The sequence below is a fragment of the Nicotiana tomentosiformis genome, chromosome 4 (genome assembly GCF_000390325.3).
Source record: "Nicotiana tomentosiformis chromosome 4, ASM39032v3, whole genome shotgun sequence".
Classification (NCBI taxonomy): domain Eukaryota; kingdom Viridiplantae; phylum Streptophyta; class Magnoliopsida; order Solanales; family Solanaceae; genus Nicotiana; species Nicotiana tomentosiformis.
Genome location: NC_090815.1, coordinates 16,323,798 through 16,347,187, shown reverse-complemented (window position 1 = coordinate 16,347,187; position 23,390 = coordinate 16,323,798). Strand labels below are relative to the sequence as shown.

Sequence of the window (23,390 nt, the reverse complement as noted above, 5' to 3'; positions counted from 1 at the left end):
TTGTAAAAACAGCTTATTAGAATATTCCAGAAAGCACCTAATTTAATTATTTGAATAATGTCAAACTTTTGAAATAAAATGTACTTTAAGATATATACTTTGACAAGTCGAAAGTCAACCCCCCCATTGCGATAATAAGAGGGAAAAACTAAATATATTAATCTACGAAGGTTAGGAAAATAATGGAATATAATCATTTGATATTCAGTTGGTCTAAGATGATTATTTCTGTAGAAAGATCCTTCGTAAACTTCTAAAATAATGAAGCATATCCAATAGAGTACATTTGTGTTAAATTCGAACCTTTTTGCCATGGAGTGTTATAATAATTCATGTTTAATTAGTAATTTAAAATCTTTGATCCATGAACAATAATAACCAAATGAATTTGGAGCCAACGGAAAGAGAGTCTTAAAGCGCAACATACACAATGCACGTACATAAACTTATCGTCACAGACTATGATAGAATAAATATAATCTTTTCACTTTTAACTAACAGGACGGACTTATAATGTCATATATATGTTTACGAGAATATAATAATTTTTGTTCGGCCATGTATATATTTCAAAGAATATGTACCCAAATATTGTTGCGTATTACCTTGATGTTGTTGTAAGAACTAAAAACTTATAAACTTCAAATTAGCAATTAGCATTTATTAAAGCTTTTTTCTTTCACGATCTCACACCGTGTAAATTTAATTTATTCAGAATCTCAATAAAAGTATCGAACATAAAATGACAAAGAAAACGTACATGAAGTTGAAGAAAAGATGATTAAGACACATATGGGAATTGAATACTTTTCGTAAAGTAGTATTTTAATGCCGTCCCCTTACGGTTGACCTTTGACATTTCAAAATTGTATCCTTTGATTTTCCGTTATATCACAAAACTCGATTAATAATTATAACTAGATATCAAATCATTATAATGAAAGGTACTCCTAAAATAAAATGACTTTATTGTACGAAAGCCGAATTAGTCAATTTTCTTTCTTGATCTGAATATCAATTCGTGTATTTCTTAAATTTTAGTTTATAAACATAAAAGTAAATAAACTCCGTTTAATTTGAATTCTGTAAGACAGATTCAAAAATTTTAATTTTCTTTTATCAAAGTAGCTAGGTAGATATTACATTGATCACACTAAAACACAGAATCTTTTACATTTGACTAAAAAGTTACGTCCCAAGAATTTATGTGATGTGGACGGTGTTTGACTAAGCACGAAGTTTTCGAAAGAAAGAAATATTTTTGAAACTTGTAATGTAAAACCTAGCGTACAAATTTATGTGACTATAATCATCACATTAATAGCGTGGATATTTATGGGGTCTACATTGTATATATAACGTCCAAGCGCCTTTTAGCCTAGCTCAGCTCTCTTATCCTCTGTTTTAAAAGGCGTTTCTGGGACGAGCCCCAGGGCGAGGCGTACCAAAAATGCCCTGGGGCGATGGTGTGGGGCGAAAGTCTCAAGAGGCGTACGCCCCGCAATTTGGAGCGTATGCCCGGGCGTTCGGGGCGCTTTTTTTAGTAAGGAGTAAGCCCCGGAGACTTTTTCAAATTAAAATAAAATTTGTTGAATTAGTCCTTCATATAATACCCAAATTCTCAAAAGTCAGTTTGGTAATTACTCAAAAAGGTTTAAAAAAGAACTCAAAAGTATTAAATTTAAAAGTAAAGACCTTTTTTTTTATTGATTTAAGTCCTAATTCATGATTTTTTCATTTTTTTTATCTTGTCCGCTAGTCTGCTAATATCTTCCAAAAGCAACGAATATTTTATTTTCTTTACAAATACAAAGAGAACTACATTTTTCTTCATAGCAGCAAATTCAAAGTTCAAATTGCAGGTTAATCATCCTTTTTGTTCCTCCATATAGAAAACTTTATTCTTTTAGACTCAAATTACTTGTGCTTGTAAGTAACGTATAATAGATTATTTTGATTAGTTTTTTGTGGGGATGGAGCACACATATATATAGTTTTCTTCAATTTTTATGCAATTTTACTTGTTTATAAATATTAACTATCATTATATTATTTTATTATATTATTTTATAAAATATTAAAAATTAAATACCTATGGGGCTTACACCCCGTTGAGGCATATATAAAACGCCCCGCCTTACTGCTCTTATCCATTGGTCGAATGCGTTGAGCTTATCTCATAGAGGAAAAAATCATAGAGAAATGTGTCTTTCTTTTTTAGGCAAACTAAATAGATAAATGCAAATACAATTGAACAAGATATGGCTAACATCAAGTGACCATTTTAAGATGTTGGAATAATTACTGCGTGCCTGCAAGATCAACGTTCCCTGTTTTTTCCCTTCAATTAGAGTTTAGGCCAACTTACATGTACCTTGATTATTTTATTAGATACTCGTTATCTTTCACTCATATAAGTAGCGCACAACTCTGTTCACCAAAACTTAAGTAGAGATCAACGTTACCTGTTACCTCCCCCTTAATAGAATTTTCCAAAAATTTTTAGCTGAAAGTCTGCGTTATATATACGTTGCCCATAAGTAGTTGTAGTCCATTATCCATTTTGTCTTCTCTTCTATTTTGAACTTTTTGTAGTAGTACTTACTGTTACGCGGCGCCTTCCGAGATTCTTTAGAAGGGCGACGTAAGGTTAAGCAACCGATGTCCGTCTAGTTACTATCCGCTAACTAAGGTCACCTTCGTACGCTAGACTAGATTGTTAGTATCGTACGATAAAACCAATGTCAAAAGCAATTGAGAGAACAAAAAAGAGAATTGAGAATGAAAGAAAGCTTGATTGCATTAATGAAAGCTATTACAGAAAAGTAACACAGTGTCGAGGGGGAGAGACACCAGTACAGAGAATTGCTTGCTTACTAGAAAGTTTGATTGCTTGATCCCCCTAATAATGTTTAAATAAATAAACCAAAGTTACAAGACTTGACCTAACTAAGCTTAAGGAATATAATGGAAGTACATGAAATAAAACTACTCTATATTTACAATGAAAAGGACTTACTTTTCTACAAGGTAGAAATAGGTCCGTTGTCAGCAACCTTGTCTTTGGCATCACGGTCTGCGCGTGCGGTGCTATTGGCATCAGCCTGCAGCTGGGCGCTGGCGAGGGCTATCGGTGGAGTGACAAAGGCACATGTGCGCAGCCAAGACCACGGGGCCGTCCATGGCGCTAGGCATTGGGAGGCTTGCTAGGACGCCATGGGGCACGTCCAAGGGGTCATGTGGTATGCCTGGAAAGCCGCCCATGACATACTAAGTTGGCGACATCCTTAGAGCCATACTTGCAAGATAATCATCAGTTAGGCTCTTATAGTTTTTGAGGTTTGTTCCCCTCTCTCGTGTATTCTCCTCTTCATCACAACCCTACCATTTCACCAAGAATTCTTGGTGATCTTTCCTTGAGGTGTGAATCACTCGATCATCAAGAATAGCTTCAGCACACCTTTTTCAGGTTGAATTGGGGCCTCGAATACTGGGTATTGTGAGTTGGCTCCGTGAAGGGTCCTCCATGTCAGCACCTTTTTCAGCACACCTTTTCGAAAAGAATTGGGGCCTCAAATACTGGGTATTGTGAGTTGGCTCCGTGAAGGGTCCTCCATGTCTTCCTGAAAAGGTTTCAGAAGACTGACATAGAAGACGAGATGAATTTTCCACCAAGCTTAGGTATCCACCCGGTATACAACTTTTCCAATGTTCCCTTCAATGGACAAGGGTCCAATATATTTTTGCAATAAGCGAGGGTCATGGACCCCTGCAAACAAGTATCGCTTTGGAATTTTGACCATCACTTTGTCTCCTACCTGGTATTCAACAAAGCGACGATTTTGATCAGCATGCCTCTTCATCCGCTTTTGGGCTTAGACAAGATAGCTCTGCACTATCTCCAAATTTCGCTTCCATTCTTTCGAGAAGCTAGCAGCTCGAGGAGATTTTGACATGTTTGGTGCATTCACGGTGTGTGGGAATAGCGGTTGTTGTCCGGTAATAATTTTAAAAGTGCTTTTGTTTGTACTAGAGCTCTTTTGTGAATTGAAACACAGTTGACCAGCATCCAGAAGCTTCATCCAATCCTTCTGCGATCTGGTTACTAAGTGGCAGAGATATTCCTCCAGCATGCCATTGAACCGCTTCGTTTGGCCATTAGATTGCGGATGAAAACTTGAGATGTGACTCAATTTTGACCCGAGGCACTTAAAGAGTTTGGTCCAAAAATTGCTAGTGAAGCGTGAGTCGCGATCACTTACGAAGTCTTTAGGCAGGCCCCAATATTTTATGATGAGAGAAGAAGAGTCAAGTTGTATCTTCTGCTGATATATATTGTAGGGCTGCTATAAAGGTAGCATACTTGGAAAATCGATCCACCACAATCAAGATAGTTGTGAGATCTCCGACCTTGGGCAACCCGGTGATGAAATCCAGAGAAACACTTTCCCAAGGTCTCTTTGGAATAGGTAGTGGTTCCAAGAGTCCCGCTTGTGTCAAGCGGTCCGACTTGTCCTTCTGGAATACTAAACAAGTCTTCACATACTGAGCGACGTCATCATCCATTTGAGGCCAATAATATGCGTAGCGAAGTAATGCCATGGTGCGTTCTTCACCGAGGTGGCCGGCCCACAAAGTATTATGGCATTCCGTCAGAATAGTCCTTCGTAGATCTCCTCCTTTAGGAACATAAAGTCGGTTCCCTTTCACTTTCAAGAATCCATCTTCTATGTAGAACTGGCGAGTCTTGCCGTGTCCTAACAGATCAACCAAATACTGTGCATCAGCATTCTTGATGAGTAGATCCTATATCTCGCCTTTTATGGTGGTGCCTATTTCGCTCCCCCTTAGGGTGGCGAATAGGCACACCGATGCTAAGTCATCCCTCCGACTAAGCGCATCAGCAACCTAGTGTTCGTAGTATTTGTAGACATACTTGTTGTTGCCACTAGAGATGCATCAACTCTCGTAAGTATTCGTAGTTTGAATTTCATTTTCTTCACACTATAAAAGAAAAAAAAATTATGCTATATAGAAAGTGTTGTCAAACTAAAAAAAAAAAAAAGGCAGTCTGGTGTCCTAAGCTCCCGCTATGTGCGGGGTCGGGGGAATGGCCGGACCACAAGGGTCTATTGTACACAGCCTTACCCTGCATTTCTTCGAGAGGCTGTCAAACTAACCAATATTATGTTAATAACTTACAATTAGGTTGGAGGTCCAACATGGGCAGTGAAACTCGGAAGAAGACATTCAACAACTGCAAGGATCATATTCTTGCTGAAACTGATCTCCCCGGTCCATATGATCCTCTTAATAGGCTTATTTCTAGCTTTGCAAGCAAAGGCCTTAGTACAAGGGATACGGTTGCTTTATGAGGAAAAAACTAATCAAGTTATTATTTAACATATATAGAATTTTTATCATGCATGTAATTGTACAGATAATTAATTAGGAAGTACTTCTAATGATTTAAACTTTGTGATTGTAGGAGCACATTCAATTGGCCAAGCACAATGTTTCTTTTTCCGCGATAGGATTTATGGCAATGGAACAGACATCGATGCTGGATTTTCTAGCACAAGAAGACGTCAATGTCCTAAAGAAGACCAAAATGGAAACCTAGCTCCACTTGATTTGGTTACACCTAATCAATTGGATAACAATTATTTCAAGAACTTGAGGCAAAGAAAAGGTCTTCTTCAATCAGATCAAGTCCTTCTTAGTGGTGGATCTACCGATAGTATTGTTTCTGAATATAGTAACAGTCCTCGCGCATTTGCCTCTGATTTTGCTGCTGCTATGATTAGAATGGGAGATATTAGTCCCATAACTGGTCAACATGGGATCATAAGAACTGTATGCGGCTCCCTAAATTGATCATTCAAAAGCCTATTACTTGTATTTTTGTTGCCAAGTGTATTTGTATTCATTTAATTCTTTAATTCTCTATGTAATGTTTCAAGAATGAAATAAATTGTTTGTTATGCTTTAAGAAAATTAAGAGTTCTAACCCAATGTTTCACATGTAACTTGGCTCCATTGATTAAGTTAGAATATAGCCTAAATATTGAAACCACAAATGAGCTCCCTATCTCCTGGAATAATGAAAGAGAAAAATATTACTTTGTCATAGTATTAAACAATTAATGATTGAGGAGTAACTAAACTTCATGGCATCCGAACATTAAAATACCTCTTTTTGGTAATTTTATTTTACTCGTATTTCTATATCAAACTACGCAGGGCAAATAGGAAGTAAAAATCGAGGCTGCATTATATATAATATATTGATACAATTAAGTACCTTCTGTTGGCCCAAGTGAAGGTTAGTTTTGAAGATTGACGAAGGAAGCTCAGGCATGAACCGGGTCCATTTCTTGTGTACATAGATACGGGCAAATTCGAGCATGTGTGATGCATGTGAAGGAGATAAGCTTAACTTGGTATAATTGATATCTTCTGATCCAAAAGTTTGCATAATTGATAAGGAGAAGAACTACTTACTCAAAGATAACACTATCCAAGATAAGGGAGGAGTTAGAAGTTGAGATCAACTAGAACTCTTCCACCAAGGAAGAGTAGCATTAGAGCTCTAGTTATTTCCCATTCTACTAACTCTATATATTGCAGGATGTTCTCATTCTACGGTGTGCACAAAAGCAGAAGTTAAACGTAAATTGAGAGCAAAATAATAAGGCATTTTGCAAGCAATTCGTGTGTGATTCAAGTGTGCATACATGAACCAGATAGAAGAACCAGTTCCAAGTGTCAGTCTTTTATTCTAGTTCAATTGTAGTAGGTGTTCTCTTATTGTACCTTTCAGTTTTATCTAGAGGCAATTGTAATAGGTACTCAGAGTATTCAAGTTAGAGTTAACTTGAAGTTGTCGCACCAGTTAGAGGCTGGTTGCCATAACGGGGTTAGAGTTAATCCTAGGTTTACAAAAGTATTTTGTAAATGTAGTTTTTGGCTCAGTAATTTAGTGGAGAGTTTGGAAAAATCCTACTGAAAAGTAGGTCGTGATGTTTTTAACCTTTTGAGCCAGGTATTTTCTACGTAAAATACTTGTATTCTTTACTTTCCATATTTACTATTTCAGCAATAGTAGGTTAAGGAACACTTAGAAGAACCAGGTCCTTCCATAATCTGTTTAAGCGAAAAATTGGACACCATACAAATCACCTCCCTCCTCTTGTATAGTATTAAAGTTAAAACATCAATTGGTATTAGAGCGGGTTATCCTTGAAGAGGCTAACACCTTAGGAGAAAATCAATATGAGTGCACCACCAAGAAACTGGGAAGGGCAATCCACTGCTAGGCCACCACTCTTCAACAGCCAGTACTACTTGTTCACCTATGCCAGTTTGGGGTAGGGTCGATTCACCGGGAGGATCGCCCCCCAATCCGATGATTGGGTTAATAACCAGCCCAACATTGGGGTTCCTAGTTTCCTGATTAAAAAAAATGAATGCATCTATAGTACTAGGAAGAGGACACATCCTTGCTTTGCTTCTTGCATGTCATTTCTATAACAACAAAGGGCCAAATATACCCATGTACTATAAGAAAAAGTTTAAATATACTATTCGTTATATTATGGGTCTAAATATACCCTCGCCGTAATACTATTTGTTCAAATATACCCCTATTTTATTAAGTTTGTTCAAAGTGGACATCCAATCCTACTTGACACTGACATTTGATGAGGTGGATGCCACATGGCATGCCACTTCAACGCCCCTAATCCATATAAAAGACTAAAATATGAAATACAATATTTTTCATGGTAGCGGTAATAGTAAAAATAGTGGTGGAGGGGAAAAAAGTTTTAGTGGTGGAAAAAAAATAGAAGGGAGGGAAAAAATAGCTAGGGGCGCTGAGGTGGCAAGCCATGTGAAATCCAGCTCATCAAATGTCAGTGTCACATATGATTGGATGTCCAATTTGGACAAACTTAACGGAAAAGGGATATATTTAAACCAATAGTATAACAACAGTAATATATTTGGACTCAAAGTATAACGAGGGATAAATTTAGGAGTATTATCACTTTTAGCCCATACCCTAGAAACTATTTACATCTGGTAGCCGAAAAAGTGTATAAAATTTGTATAATTTTTGTATATAACATACATAATATAAATCTATACAAATTTTATATAGTTTTTCGGCTATTATTTTTACTACGACTACACAGTGTCATTTTTCCATAAATTTAAATATTTTCTGATAGTATAAGAGTATATTTGGCCATTTTCCGTTTCTTCGATGATATTTTAAAACGAAGCAAAAGGCCTATAAAAACTAAGTAAACAATGGAGGATATATAAAATTGCATGTTTATACAAAGCTTCAAAGGGATCAGAAAAGCTAATAACGAAGCAAGAAAAAGGAGGAGGAAGCTGGCTAGGAAGGGGAAGAAAATCCATAATTACCCTTAACAGAAGTAAAAGAAACGGAGGGAGTATTACATTTATTCGACACCCTCCCTACTCCCCCCCCAAAAGGAATGGAGGGAGTATCTTATACAACCCTCCCCCAAAAAGAATCTTTGCTTCCGTTAGTTTAGCAATATAAACAATATATGATCAGACCGGGGTGGCAAAATCAGCCCAAATCCATTTGACCCGTCCAACCCGCTAAAGTCTTAATAGCCATAATAAATGATCAAATAAATGTCCATTCATGCTAAAACCCTTAATTTTTAAACAGTGATAATTTTTTATTTTTTATTTTTGATATATAATAATGCATTGAAATTGATATGACATGGCACATTAAGACTCATTATGGTCATGATTTCCATACTTTCAATATTATTTATAGGAGGTAAATATGACATAAATAGGAAATACATAATAAAAAGTGCAAAGGGTGGTCTTATATTATTAATTGTAGAGTAATATCTTTGAAAAAGATCAATTTTATAAAACTAAAAAATAAACAATAACTATGTTTGATAAAACAATAAGTATGTAAAATGTTTGTACAAACTGATGTGAAATTTAGATTCATGGAACTAAAACTTTATTAATCTATAGGGCACGTTCAGTCTTGATTTACAACAAAAAAAAGATTATTTTTCTTTAAACTACAAAATGGGAACAATACTAGACAAACAAAATTCAAACTGTTTTACACCAAGATCGAGTTCGATTTGGCTGATGGCATTCTATAGGATTAGCATGAATATTTATTATTGGGTTGAGTTAGGCGGGTTGGGTTATAACCTATTGTTTAGTCCATCTTAACACAGTCCATCTTAGCCCAAGTAAACGTTGGGTTGGGCAATAACCTATTTATTGTGCAGCCTATTTTATCTCACCCAAATTCAATCCAACCCGCCTATTTGCCACCCCTAATCAGACCTTTTTATAATAGTGTTGTTTGTTCTCACATTTTTATTTATTTATAGTGATTGATTGTCAAGCATAATCATCATAACCGACTGTAGCTTCATTGACTAAATGAATCGGTGCTTATACCTTTCTAGGCTACGGATTTGGCTGTAGTCCTGGGAGGTGGGGGCTGGTACAATAAGCGACCGATCTATTTATGGTCTAAAAATAAGTACAATCTATTTCTGGACATTAGTTTGTTTTCGGACCCATATATAATACTCCCTTTGTCTCATATTAACAGTCGTGGTTACTAAAAATAGTTATCTCAAATTATTTGTCATTTTAGAAATTCAAGACAAAATTAATTATTTTTTACCCTTAGTAATAATTGTTCTTGAAGACAGAGATAATACATAAATAGAATACATATTCAATGAAGAAAAATTATATCTTAAGTCATAAATAAGGGTATAATAATCTAATCTATTTTCTAATTAATATTTCTTTAAGTGGTGTGTAAAAGAGAAACACGACATCCTAACCAGAATCTATGTCAATCAAAGGCATTAAAAAGGAAGAAATCTTTTGTAAAAACAGCTTATTAGAATATTTGAATAAGCACCTAATTTAATTATTTGAATAATGTCAAACATTTGAAATAAAATGTACTTTAAGATACATACTTTTACCATTCGAAATTCGAAAGTCCACCCCCCATTGCGATAATAAGAGGGAAAAACTAAATATATTAATCTACGAAAGTTAGGAAAATAATGGAATATAATCATTTGATATTCAGTTGGTCTAGGATGATTATTTCTGTAGAAAGATCCTTCGTAAACTTCTAAAATAATGTAGCATATCCAATAAAGTACATTTGTGTTAAATTCGAACCTTTTTGCCATGGAGTGTAATAATAATTCATGTTTAATTAGTAATTTAAAATCTTTGATCCATGAACAATAATAACCAAATGAATTTGGAGCCAACGGAAAGAGAGCCTTAAAGCGCAACATGTACCAATGCACGTACATAAATTTACCGTCAAAGACTTTGGTGGAATGGATAAGATCTTTTCAGTTTTAACTAACATGGCGGACGTATAAGGTCATAAATAAGTTTACGAGAATATAATAGTTTTTATTCGGCCATGTATATATTTCAAAGAATATGTACTCAGTTATTATTGTGTTATAAGAACTAAGAACTTATAAACTTCGAATTCGTAATCTGCATCTATTAACGCTTATTTCTTTAATTATCTCACACGAAGTAAATTTAAATTTATTCAGAATCTCAATACAAGTATTGGACATAAAATGACCAAAAAAACGTACATGAAGTTGAAGAAAAGATGATTAAGACACAGATGTACCCATTCAAAAAAGAATTGTACTTTGCTTGCTGGGAATTGAATACTTTTCGTAAAGTAGTATTTTAATGCCGTCCCGTTGCGGGTTGACCTTTGATATTTCAAAATTTTATCCTTTGACTTTCCGTTATATACCAAAACTCGATTAATAATTATAACTAGATATCAAATCATTATAATGAAAGGTACTCCTAAAATAAAATGACTTAATTGTACGAAAGCCGAATTAGTCAATTTTCTTTCTTGATCTGAATATCAATTCGTGTATTTCTTAAATTTTAGTTTATAAACATAAAAGTAAATAAACTCCGTTTAATTTGAATTCTGTAAGACAGATTCAAAAATTTTAATTTTCTTTTATCAAAGTAGCTAGGTAGATATTACATTGATCACACTAAAACACAGAATCTTTTGCATTTGACTAAAAAGTTACGTCCCAAGAATTTATGTGATGTCGACGGTGTTTGACTAAGCACGAAGTATACGAAAGAAAGAAATATTTTTGAAACTTGTGATGTAAAACCTAGTGTACAAATTTATGTGACTATAATTATCACATTAATAGCATGGATATTTATGGGGTCTACATTGTATATATAACGTCCAAGCGCTTTTTAGCCTAGCTCAACTCTCTTATCCTCTGTTTTAAAAGGCGTTTCTGGGGCGAGGCGTACCAAAAACGCCCCGGGGCAATGGTGTGGGGCGAAAGTCTCAAGAGGCGTATGCCCAGCAATTTGGGGCGTACGCCCGGGCGCTCGGGGCGTACACCCGGGCGTTCGGGGCGCGTTTTTTAGTAAGGAGTAAGTCCTAGAGACTTTTTCAAATTAAAATAAAATTTGTTGAATTAGTCCTTCATATAATACCTAAATTCTCAAAAGTCAATTTGGTAATTACTCAAAAGGTTTAAAAAGGAATTCAAAAGCATTAAATTTAAAAGTAAAGACCTTTTTTTATTGATTTAAGCCCTAATTCATGATTTTTCCAATTTTTTATCTTGTTCGCTAGTCTGCTAATATCTTCCAAAAGCAACGAATATTTTATTTTCTTTACAAATACAAAGAGAACTACATTTTTCATCATAGCAGCAAATTCAAAGTTTAAATTTCAGGTTAATCATCCTTTTTGTTCCTCCATATAGAAAACTTTATTCTTTTAGACTCAAATTACTTGTGCTTGTAAGTAACGTATAATAGATTATTTTGATTAGTTTTTTGTGGGGATGGAGCACACATATATATAGTTTTCTTCAATTTTTATGCAATTTTACTTGTTTATAAATATTAACTATCATTATATTATTTTATAAAATATTAAAAATTAAATACCTATGGAGCTTACGCCCCGCTGAAACATATGTAAAACGCCCCGCCTTACGCCCACGCCTTTTAAAACACTGCTCTTATCCATTGGTTGAATGCATTGAGCTTATCTCATAGAGGAAATAATCATAGAAAAACGTGTCTTTCTTTTTTAGGCAAACTAAATAGATAAATGCAAATACAATTGAACAAGATATTACTAACATCAAGTGACCATTTTAAGATGTTGGAATAATTATTGTGTGCCTGCAAGATCAAAGTTCCTTGTTTTTTCCCTTCAATTAGAGTTTAGGCCAACTTATATGTACCTTGATTATTTTATTAGATACTCGTTATTTTTCACTCATATAAGTATCGTACAACTCTGTTCACCAAAACTTAAGTAGAGATCAACGTTACCTGCCTCCTCCTTAATAGAATTTTCCAAAAACTTTTAGCCGAAAGTCTGCGTTATATATACGTTACCCATAAGTAGTTGTAGTGCATTATCCTTTTATTTTTTGATTTTTTTTTGTCTTCTCTTCTTTTTTGAACTTTTTGTAGTAGTACTTACTGTTACGCGGCGCCTTCCGAGATTCTTTGGAAGGGCGACGTAAGGTTAAGCAACCGATGTCCGTCTAGTTACTATCCGCTAATTGAGGTCACCTCCGTACGCTAGACTAGATTATTAGTATCGTACGATAAAACCAATGTCAAAAGCAATTGAGAGAATAGAAAAGAGAATTGAGAATGAAAGAAAGCTTGATTGCATTAATGAAAGCTATTACAGAAAAGTAACACAGTGTCGAGGCGGAGAGACACCAGTACAAAGAATTGCTTGCTTACTAGAAAGTTTGATTGCTTGATCCCCCTAATAATGTTTAAATAAATAAACCAAAGTTATAAGACTTGAACTAACTAAGCTTAAGGAATATAATGGAAGTACATGAAATAAAACTACTCTATATTTACAATGAAAATGACTTAGTTTTCTACAAGATAGAAATAGGTCCATTGTCAGCAACCTTGTCTTTGGCATCACGGTCTGTGCGTGCGGCGCTATTGGCATCAGCGTGCAGCTGGGCGCTGGCGAGGGCTATTGGTGGAGTGACAAAGGCACATGTGCGCAGCCAAGACTACGGGGCCATCCATGGCACTAGGCGTTGGGAGGCTTGCTAGGACGCCATGGGACGCGTCCAAGGGGTCATGTGGCATGCCTGGAAAGCCGCCCATGACATACTAAGTTGGCGACATCCTTAGAGCCATACTTGCTAGATAATCATCAATTAGGCTCTTATAGTTTTTGAGGTTTGTTCCCCTCTCTCGTGTATTCTCCTCTTCATCACAACCCTACCATTTCACCAAGAATTCTTGGTGATCTTTCCTTGAGGCGTGAATCAGTCGATCATCAAGAATAGCTTGAGCACACCTTTTTCCAGTTGAATTGGGGCCTCGAATACTGGGTATTGTGAGTTGGCTCCGTGAAGGGTCCTCCATGTCTTCCCGAAAAGGTTTCAGAACACTGACATGGAAGACGAGATGAATTTTCCACCAAGCTTAGGTATCCTCCCGGTATACAACTTTTCCAATGTGCCCTTCAATGGACAAGGGTCCAATATATTTTTGCAATAGGCGAGGGTCATGGACCCCTGCAAACAAGTACCTCTTTGGAATTTTGCCCATCACTTTGTCTCATACCTGGTATTCAACAAAGCGACGATTTTGATCAGCATGCCTCTTCATCCGCTTTTTAGTTGTCAAACTAAAAAAAAAAAGCAGTCTGGTGTCCTAAGCTCCCGCTATGCGCGGGGTTGGGGGAATGGCCGGATCAAAATGGTTTATTATACGCAGCCTTACCCTGCATTTCTTTAAGAGGCTGTCAAACTAACCAATATTATGTTAATAACTTACAATTAGGTTGGAGGTCCAACATGGGCAGTGAAACTCGGAAGAAGACATTCAACAACTGCAAGGATCATATTCTTGCTGAAACTGATCTCCCCGGTCCATATGATTCTCTTAATAGGCTTATTTCTAGCTTTGCAAGCAAAGGCCTTAGTACAAGGGATATGGTTGCTTTATGAGGAAAAAACTAATCAAGTTATTATTAAACATATATAGAATTTTTATCATGCATGTAATTGTACAGATAATTAATTAGCAAGTACTTCTAATGATTTAAACTTTGTGATTGTAGGAGCACATTCAATTGGCCAAGCACAATGTTTCTTTTTCCGCGATAGGATTTATGGCAATGGAACAGACATCGATGCTGGATTTGCTAGCACAAGAAGACGTCAATGTCCTAAAGAAGACCAAAATGGAAACCTAGCTCCACTTGATTTGGTTACACCTAATCAATTGGATAACAACTATTTCAAGAACTTGAGGCAAAGAAAAGGTCTTCTTCAATCAGATCAAGTCCTTCTTAGTGGTGGATCTACTGATAGTAATGTTTCTGAATATAGTAACAGTCCTTGCGCATTTGCCTCTGATTTTGCTGCTGCTATGATTAGAATGGGAGATATTAGTCCCCTAACTGGTCAAAATGGTATCATAAGAACTGTCTGCAGCTCCATAAATTGATCATTCAAAAGCTTATTACATGTATTTTTGTTGCCAAGTCTAATTGTATTCATTTGATTCTTTAATTCTCTATGTAATGTTTCAAATATGAAATAAATTGTTTGTTATGCTTTAAGGAAGTTAAGAGTTTTAACCTAATGTTTTACATGTGATTTAGCTCCATTGATTAAGTTAGAATATAGCCTCAATATTGAAACATCAAATGACCTCCCTATGTCCTGGAATAATAAAAGTGTAAAACATTACTTTGTCATAATATTAAAAAATTAATGATTGAGGAGTAACTAAACTTCATGGCATCTGAACGTTAAAATACCTCTTTTGTAATTTTATTATACTCGGTATTTCTATATAAAACTATGCAGGCCAAATAGGAAGTAAAAATCGAGCAACATGCATAATTTCAGAGGCGGAACCTAGATTTGAAACTTATGAGTTTAATATTCTAATTCTTTAAAGTTATCGGGTTCTAAATTAATATTCAGTACATAATTCAATAGTTTTTAAGACAAATACAGAATTTGGACAAATATTATTGGGTTCAGCCGAACCCGTATCAAAGGGTTAGCTCCGCCCCTGTGCATAATATATAATATATATATATATATATATAAGTACATTCTAAGACCCAAAAAACAATAATTTAAGCATCATTTTCTAGTTTATCTTTTAGGTAACATAAATTAAGAATCATTTTCATTATAAAAAAGAAGAAGGAAAGAATGCATCTATAGTACTAAGAAGAGGACACATCCTTGCTTTGCTTCATACATGCCATTTCTTCAAGATTTTTTTAAAACGAAGCAAAAGTTCTATAAAAACTTAGTAAACAAAGGTATGAGAAAAGCTAATAACGATTAACGAAACAAGAAAAAGGAGGAGGAAGCTGGCTAGGAAGGGAAGGAAAATCCAGAATTACCCTTAACAAAAGTAACAGGAACCGAGGGAGTAATACATTATTCAACCCCTTGCTCCCCACCCCCACACCCCACTACCACCCCCACAAAATAATTTTCTTCCGTTAGTTTTTATATATATATATATATATATATATATATATATATGTTCTAACCTCTCTATAATAACCTCTTTAGTTCCCTCATTTGTTTTTGTATTTATAGTGGTTGGTTGTCATGCATAATCATCATAACCGACTGTAACTTTTTTGACCGAATGAACTGGTGCCTATATCTTTCTAGGCTCCGAGTACTAGTTGTTGTAATGATCCGACCGGCCATTTTGGACATTTACGCTCCTTTCTACTATTTGAAGTCTTGAATAGCTTCATATGATGCATTATAATTGTGTGAATCGTCGATTTTGGATTTAAGGTGTTTCGGAATATGTTCGGAAGAATGAATCTCAAGGTTGGAAGCTTAAGTTGAAAAGGTTGACTGGATGTTGACTTATGTATAAACGACCCAGAAATAAAATTTTGATGGTTCCAATAGCTCCATATGATGATTTCAGATTTAGAAGTGTGTCTGAATATTTATTTTGAAGTCCGTAGTTAAATTTGGCTTGAAATGACGAAAATAGAAAATGGAAGGCTTGGAAGTTTGACCGGGAGTTGACTTTATTAATGTCAGTTCGGATCCCGGTTTCGGAAGTTGGAATAGGTCCATACTGTTATTTATGACTTGTGTGCAAAATTTGAAGTCAATCGGAGTTGGTTTGGTATGAATCAACATTAGTTTTGAAATTCGGAAGTTCATTAGTTTCTTAGGCTTGAATCGATGTGCGATTCATGATTCTAGTATTGTTATGTAACATTCCGACCGGTCATTTTAATTTCTAGAACCCTGTTCCCCTAATAAGACTCCCCGTAAGTGCTTTTGCTGTTTTATGACTTGCGGGGAAGGTTAGTTCGGGATTTGGAAGGGTTCAGATTGAAATTGGAACACTTGGTTACTTAAGGTTAGCAAAAAGGGCTAAGTTTTACCTTGGTCAACATTTCAAGTAAACGACCTCGGAATCAGGATTTGACGGTTCCAATAGGTTCGTATGGTAATTTCAGACTTAGGCGTATATTCGGATCGAGTTTTGGATGACCCGGGAACATTTCAGCGCTTATTATTGATAGTTTGTACCTTGAAGGTTTTAAAGTTCTTTAAATTTGGTTCGAAGTAGGATTTGGTGTTATCGAGGTCCAATCAGGATTCTGAGATCGAAAATAGTTTCGTATGGTGATTTAAGACTTGCACGCAAAATTTGGTGTCATTCCGAGTAGTTTAAGTGTGTTTCGGCGCGTTCGGAGTAAGTTAGTATAACTTGAAGTTCATAAGTTGATTCAATTTGGTTTGAGGTGTGATTCTTAGTTTTGATGTTGTTTTTCACGTTTAGAGAGCGCGAGCGAGTCTGTTTTATGATTCCGAGCTTGTTGGTATGTTTGGACGGGGCCTCGGGGGGCCTGGATGCCATTCCGGCGATGCGTAGATTGAGTTAAGAGTCAAAAGGGCTGCTGGTGCACCAGTTCTGGTGTGCCCGCACCTGCGAGCTTTTGGCCGCAGGTGCGAGCCCGCAGATGTGCCATTTTGGCCGCAAAAGCGGCTTGGAGCCTTGGCCAGTGGTCCGCAGAAGTGAAGGGGTGTGCACAGAAGCGACCCTGCTTCTGCGATGAGAAGCCGCATAAGCGAGACCGCAAAAGGGGAAATACATCCGCAGATGCAGCCAACGCTGGTCCTGTGAAGTTCCGCAGAAGCGGGCTTGGCACCGCAGAAGTGGTACCGCAAATGCGGCCCACTAAGTCGGGACTTAAGCATTTTTAGCTCATTTATTTCATTCCTTGGGCGATATTTGGAGCTCTTAGAGAGGGGTTTTCACCTAACACTTTGAGGTAAGTAATTTCTACACAATGTGAGTTAATTACATAGATTATGGGTAGATTTAACATGTAAAATTAGTGAAATTATTGGTTTAGATGAAAAACCTAGATTTTGATAAAAATGGGATTTAACCATGAAAATGGTTATGGAATGTAGTAAAAATTATATATTTGAGTTCGTGAGGTTATGGGTAACATCTTTTTTTGAAAATTTTCGGAATACGGGCACGTGGGCCCGGGAATGAATTTTAGGAATTCTTCAATTGGGATTGGGTAATCACTTTAATAGTTAGAGTATGAACTTTTGGACATTGTATTGATTAATTTATATAACATTTGACTCGAGTTGATGATTTAAAGCATATTTGTGGATCGGAAGTGAACTTGAGAACGAGGTAAGTCTCTTGCCTAACCTTGTAAGAGGGAACTCATCACCTTAGGTGTATTTTGTTGTAAATTACTTGTGTGGGGAGCTACGTATGCGCTAGGGGACGAGAGTTCGTGCGTAGCTATATTCCATGTGATGTCCGGGTAGTCTTAGAATTACATCATGTTTTTGTTGGCACCGTTATTTGATTATGCATACTAATTGTCTTAAATAGAGCTGAGATTGAAGATGTTAAGATATAAAGTTTCCAGTTTAGACTTCTTATTTTCGGAAAGAATTGAAGAATCTTATAATAACTTAAGAAATATATGAATCACTTGCGTCGCAAGCATTTCCGCGAGCGAAGTAAATTCCTCTACTCTCATGGGAGCGGGTCGTTCACCTTGACATGTTAATAAATGCATCTATGGTTCGTGTCGTTCGACTCTCGGCAGTGCACACAGTATATGTATATGTATATGTATTTGGATCGGGCCGTACGACCTCGGCATAGTTCGTGCGTAATAATACTTGGAGCCCAATTATACTTGATATCGTTTTATTGGCTTGAGAGATTAAATTGTTAAATGATGGAAACGGATTTGGAATTTACTATGGGTGAAAGAATTGTTTATTTATTTCTTGTTATTGAGATTTCATTATCATTTTCATAGCCCATGCTTATTTAGAATCTTAGTATTTTATTGTCAGCCCATAGTAAGTGTCGAAGTCGACCCATCGTCACTACTTCTTCGAGGTTAGACTAGATACTTACTGGGTACATGTTGTTTATGTACTCATGCTACACTTATGCACTAACTGTGCAGGATATGAGGCATGTGCATCTGATTATCATCACGACGCGCACTCCTGATACCCCGAGAATTTGCGGTGAGCAGCCCTCGGAGCCCGTTCTGTAGCACCCAAAGTCATTCTTAGCATTTACTTTCTGTCTACTTTATTTCAGACAGTAGTTTAGCGTTTTTGTATATTCTACTAGTAGCTCATACACTCGTGACACCAGGCCTTGGAAATTATGCTAGTAGACACTTGATGATTTTGATTATTTACTTCACCTCACTTGCTCTTAAATTTGTTTATTCTTCATTTTATTAGATTTTTCACTTCTTATTTATTCAATAATTAAAAATCAACCATTTCTAAATTGTTAAAAGAAACTGTCACATGGTTAACTTACTGTTGACTTGTCTGGCGGTAACGTTGGGCACCATCACAACCTATAAGAGAAATTGGGTTGTGATAACATGGTATCAGGGTACTAGGTTCACGCAGGTCTCACAATTTATGAGCAGGTCTAATAGAGTCTTGCGGATCGGTGCAGAGACGTCTATACTTATCTTCGAGAGGCTATAGAGTATTAGGATACTACTCTTTCTTCATCTCTTGTCATGCAGTTGATGTGGTACTAAGTATCTTTCTCTTATTCTCTTACAGATGGTGAGAACGCACACAACGGATGTTCCAGACCAGGGAGGAGCTGCTCCTCCTGTTGCTAGAGGCCGGGGGGAGGGGGGCTCCAGCCCATGGTAGAGGATGAGGACATCCCAGAGTTGCTCCAACATGCCACCAGTGGATCCGGTAAAGGATCCCATTATTGAGGGGTAGGACGGGGTGCCTGCAGCAGAGCCAACCCCGGTAGATTTCATGTCCGCACCAGGATTCCATGAGGTCATGGGCCGCATGCTACGGTTCATGGATACTATGACTCAGGCTGGTTTATTTCCAGCATATCCAGCCATATCTCAGGAGGGAGGGGGAGCACAGATACCTACCGCTCAGACTCCTGGGCATGCAACTGCTATATATTAGACCCCGGGCACACTACCCGTGGGCGGAACCCAGCCAGTGGCAACAGCCATACCTGAGCCCAGACCAGCTGCAACCGGTGAGCCGTAGAAGCTATTGGACAGATGGACTAGGCTACACCCTCCTATCTTCGGAGGTGAGCGACATAAGGATCCCCAGGAATTCATTGATCGGTGCAGGTGACAGACTGCACAACATTAGGATATTAGAGTCCCACAGGGTGGATTTTACTACTTTTTAGTTGAAGGACAGGGCCCGTAGGTAGTGGCAATCGTATTCACTTGGCCGACCAGCAAGTTCGCCTCCTGTGACTTGGGATCAGTTCACAAGCCTTTTCTTGGATAGGTATATTCCGCCCTCTTAGAGGGAAGAGTTGTAGTTCCAGTTCAAGCAACTCCAACAGGGTCATATGTCAGTGACCGACTATGAGGCGAGATTCTGAGGCGAGATTCTCTAAGTTGTCTCGCCATGCCCTCATGATACTTCCTACTGATGCAGAGAGAGAGAGAGAGTGCAGAGGTTTGTTACAGGTTTGCACTATGGTATCCAGGCCACCATGGCCTGGGAGGTTGAGATGGGGACTTCTTACGAGCTAGCTGTAGAGATACCTCGGAGGATCGAGGGTGTCCGTCAGTGGAGCCGAAAGCAGATGCCGCGGGACAAGCGAATCCGTTATTCTGGAGGGTTCAGTGGTGCCCCGTCTAGGGGCATAGGTCAATTTGAGAGGGGTAAGCCTAGAATGCCCACATATCCGGCACCGCCGTCTCCTTGGGGTGCTCGAGTGCGGCCTTATTTCAGCTCCATGCCAGAGAGTTTTTAATGCCCACTAGCTATTCAGGGTTCCTCTAGTGGGTATTAAGGCCATCAGGTTCAGACTTTAGGTCAGCAGCCCATTCCGAGGATTTGCTATGAGTGCGGGTATCCTGGCCACATGAAGAGGTTTTGTCCCAGACTCGGGGGCAAGGCAGTACAACAGGTTCTCAGTCTATGATTACAATACCAACTGCCGCACTAGCTGTCCGGCTGTCCTAGAGGTGGAGGTTAGGCAGGTGGAGGCCAGGCAGATGGCGCTCTAGCTAGATTCTATGCTTTTCTGACCAGACCAGATGTAGTGGCCTCAGATGCCGTGATCACAGGTATTATTTTTGTCTGCGGTAGGGATGTTTCGGTATTATTTGGTCCAGGGTCTACATATTCATATGTGTCATCTCTGTTTGCTCATTTCTTGGATGTTCCTCGCCAGTATTTGGGTATTCTTGTTTATGTGTCCACTCTAGTGGGCGATTATGTTGTTGTGGATCGGGTCTATCGGTCCTGCATTGTTACATTATGTGGTTATAAGACTAGAGTGGATCTTCTATTGCTTGATATGACCGACTTTGAGGTCATCCTGGGCATGGACTGGTTATCTCCATATCATGCCATTCTTGATTGCCATGCCAAGACTATTACCTTGGCAATGCTAGAGTTGCCCAGATTGGAGTGGAAAGGTTCGCCTGTCAGTGCATCTAGTCGGGTTATCTCTTTTTTGAAGGCTCGACACATGGTCGAGAAGGGTTGTTTGGCTTACCTAGCTTATGTTCAAGATACTACTACCGAGACTCCGGCGATCAATTCAGTACCCGTAGTGCTGGAGTTTTCTGATGTGTTTCCTTCTGATCTTCCAGGCATGCCACCAGATCGTGATATTGATTTTTGCATTGATTTGGCCCCAGGTACCCAGCCTATATATATCTTACCATACCGCATGGCTCCAAAAGAGTTGAAGGAGTTGAAGAAACAGCTTGAGGAGTTGCTAGTAAAGGGGTTCGTCAGACCGAGTGTATCGTCTTGGGGTGCACCAGTGTTATTTGTGAAGAAGAAAGATGGGACTATGTAGATGTGCATTGATTACCGCCAGTTGAACAAAGTCACCATTAAGAATAAGTACCCGTTGCCACGTATTGATGATTTGTTTGACCAGTTGCAGGGTGCTAGAGTATTCTCTAAGATCTACTTGAGATCAGGGTACCATCAGTTGAAGATTCGGGATTCGGATATTTCGAAGACTGCTTTCCAAACTAGATATGGCCATTATGAGTTTCTAGTGATGTCCTTCAGTTTGACTATTGCCCCAGCGGTGTTTATGGATTTGATAAACAGGGTGTTCATGTCGTATATTGATCTGTTTGTCATTATCTTCATTGATGACATTTTGGTCTACTCACGTAGCATGGAAGAGTACGAGCAACATCTGAGAGTGGTGCTTCAGACCTTGCGAGAACAGAAGCTAAATGCTAAGTTCTCCAAGTGTGAGTTTTGGTTAGATTCTGTGGCATTCTTGGGGCAAGTTGTATCAGGCGAGGGTATTAAGGTTGATCCCAAGAAACTCGAGGTAGTTCAGAGTTGGCCTCGTCCCACCACAGCAAGCGAGGTCAGGAGTTTCTTGGAGTTAGCGGGTTATTATTGTCGGTTTGTGGATGGCTTCTCATCTATTGAAACACCTTTGACTAGATTGACCTAGAAGGGTGAGCCGTTCTGATGGTCCGATGATTGTATGGTGAGTTTTCATAAGCTCAAGACCGTATTGACTTCAGCATCGGTTTTAGTGTTGCCTTCCAGTTCGGGGATGTATACTGTGTATTGTGACGCTTCATGCGTTTGTTTGGGTTGTATATTGATGCAAGAGGGGCGAGTTATTGCATATGCTTTGCGTCAGTTGAAGCCCCATGAGAAGAACTACCCTGTACACGATTTGGAGTTGGACGCGATTATTCACGCTCTTAAGATATGGAGGCATTATCTTTATGGGGTGTCCTGTAAGGTTTACACTGATCATCGAAGCTTGCAGCATTTGTTCAAGCAAAGGGATCTCAATTTGAGGAAGTGCAGGTGGCTTGTGTTACTAAAGGACTATAATATTACCGTTATTTACCATCCGAGCAAGGCGAATGTAGTTGCGGATGCCTTGAGCAGAAAGACAGAGAGTATGGGTAGCTTGGCATTCATTTAAGCAGAAGAGAGGCCATTAACTTTGGACATTTAGTCCTTGGCTAACAAACTTGTGAGGTTGGATATTTTAAAGCCGAGCTGAGTACTTTCATGTGCCGTTGCCCAGTCTTCACTATTCGACCAGATCAAGGCTCGCTAGTTTGATGATCAACACTTCTTGGTTCTCAGAGAGACGGTACTATAGGGTGGTGCCAAGGAGGTTACTATCGGCGAGGATGGTGTTCTGCGACTCCAAGGTCATCTATGTGTTCCTAACGTTATGGGCTAACGGAAAGGATTCTAGAGGAGGCACACAATTCTCGATATTCTATTCATCCAGGTGCTATAAAGATGTATCGCGAACTGAGGCAACATTATTGGTAGCGACGGATGAAGAAGGACATAGTTGATTATGTCGCGAGGTGTCTAAATTTCCAGCAGGTTAAGTATGAGCACTAGAGGCCAGGTGGCCTACTCCAGCAGATGACTATACCTGAGTGGAAATGGGAGCGCATTACTATGGACTTTGTAGTTGGGTTACCGCAGACCTTGAGGAAATTTGATGAAGTTTGGGTTATTGTCGACAGGTTGACCAAGTCGGCACACTTCATTCCGGTTGTGACCACGTATACTTCAGAGAGGTTGGCCAAGATTTATATTCAGGAGATACTTCGGTTGCATGGTGTGCCTGTTTCCATCATATCAGATAGAGGGCCCCAGTTTTCTTCACATTTCTGGAGAGCAGTACAGAGTGAGTTGGGGACCCGGGTAGAGCTCAGCACAACCTTTCATCTGTAGACCGAC

At 38.2% G+C, this 23,390-nt stretch overlaps 1 pseudogene; it reads left to right on the top strand.

Annotated features, from left to right (window-relative positions):
* The first annotated feature begins 5,371 nt into the window (after positions 1-5,371).
* On the top strand, positions 5,372-14,598 carry LOC104092066 (lignin-forming anionic peroxidase-like; annotated as a pseudogene).
* Positions 14,599-23,390: the final 8,792 nt, after the last annotated feature.